We start from the raw sequence: 1,973 nt of genomic DNA, 5'->3' as shown, positions 1-1,973 counted from the left end.
GATGGAGTGGGCTCAGAGCGGAGCTTGTGGGCTTGATGGTTCGCAGATTCCTCATGTCCTTGTGTGTTTGGGGGCTCCTCGCTCCCTCGCCCTTCTGAATTGGAGAGGAGCTGGAAGGGGGGCCGGCCTTTGGCTCCAGGGCGAGGGTGGGGTGGGGTCAGTGGAAGCACTGCTAGGACTTCCACTCGCACCAGGAAGACAGAGGGCAAACCTAGCCCAGCCAAGGCAGCCTTTGAGAGGCTCTTTTCAGGTCGTTCCTTGTGCCTGGTGGCCTGGCATCCTGCCACAATCCAGCCCCTTGCTCCTGGCAGGTTCTGTCTCCATCTGCTCAGTCCTGGGGCTCCAGGTTGGGCAGCCAGGGAGCCCCTCTCTTCAGAGGCTGTGATATAGGAGATGCAGGGCAGGTCCTAAGGGAAACATGAAGTCATGGGGCTTCTATGTGGGCCCAAGAGCTTGAATTACCCCCAGCCCCTGCTCTGTGGCAGGCTCTGCTGTGAACCTGGCTGCAAATTGGTGGAGAATGCAGTTTTCTGACAGCTTTCTGAAAGGGCAGGGGGATCACCCTGGGATCACCCTCAAAACTGACCCTCAGGCCTGGTGCTCCAGTGCAGCAGCGATCGGGGCTCCCAGGGGAGGCTGTGTGTGTGTGTCTGTCTGTCTGTCTGTGTGTTGGTGGGGGGGAGGGGGCGTGGCAGTGTTGAAATAGGAACTTGGTTGGGAACCAGTAAGAAGCCCATGCTGCCAGGGGCACAAAAATGAAAACAGCGGCCCTTGGGAACTTACCAGAACATTCCAGCCCCTTCTCATCCCCCCAACCTGAGCTCTTCCAAAGAGAACCCTTCCCTGCTGGAGGCACGGCCCCTTCAGGGGGGCAGTGAGAAGCCTTTGCCAGCTGCAAGTCCCCCCAGATCAGCTCACACCTCAGAACATCTTGTCCCCAATGAGCTGGCAGTGGTGCCGGCGCAGGGTGGGGGGTGGGGGTTGCTGCCGTATCTAACCGGGTCGATTGTGCATAACCGTCTGGGCTGGTTCATGGAATGTTCTCTGGGGCCCCCTGCCCCTCCCTCTCCACACCCACTCCCCCCCCCCCGGAAGAAAGGAAAATTATTTTTCGTATTGTAAACTTTAAACACGAAAAAGCTGTTTTTAATTTAGCAGAAACTGGCTTGAATCTTCACTTTGTGCACATTTGTGTCCTTCAGAGAGTGAAGAAACGTGTGCACACAAGCATGCAGACGTTCACACGCACACCTGCACTCACGTATCGTGACACATGCACGCAGTCACGCTCACCTCACAGGTAGTCTTGCTCCTAGGCTTTGGAATGCATTCACATGCTCACTCATACACAATTAAACACACACTCACATATGCACACACTCCTGACCAGCCTGGCCCTCCTCTGCACAGCACCCTGAAGGGGTCTGGAACCTATCACGGCGTCACCTGCTCTCACCTTTTGCCCAGGCAGCTTGGGCATGTAGGGACTGAGCTTGTGGAGATCCTGTCTGCTTCCAGATGTCCTGCTTCCCTGCCGTGGCCCTGGATGCGGTCGGCAGGAGCCTCCCTCTGCACCTGGCCTTGGGCTGTGGGAAAACGCCATCTCCTGGGACGGTGGGATGGAGGCCCGTGAGAGGGAGGCCAAGTGTGACTTCTGGGGCCTCACAGTAAGCGAGGGCCAAGGGGGCCTCGGGGGAGCCATGTGAGGTGGGAATCTGCCCCGGACCTGGCCAGCTTGGAAACCCGCCCCTGGCTTCATCTCTGAGAATGCAGCTCCAGCTCCTCTGTTCTCATGGGCCCCAGAGATTTTGCTTCTCATGGTGGAGCTTCGGCGCACAGGTTTTATTAGGGGCACCTGGCCATGTATCCCAGGACGTGCAGCCTGTTTGTTGCACAAGTGAGAGATTCTGGTGTGGGGAGGTGGGAGCAGAGCCTCATCTACTCCAGCATCTGTGGGCACCACCGGCTTACAG

The sequence above is a fragment of the Sus scrofa genome, chromosome 2, assembly GCF_054392235.1.
Source record: "Sus scrofa isolate SSC_HxYL_T2T_F1_AM1 chromosome 2, Sscrofa_HxYL_maternal_Yorkshire_Landrace_v2.0, whole genome shotgun sequence".
NCBI lineage: Eukaryota > Metazoa > Chordata > Mammalia > Artiodactyla > Suidae > Sus > Sus scrofa.
Note: the sequence above shows the minus strand (reverse complement) of the source record.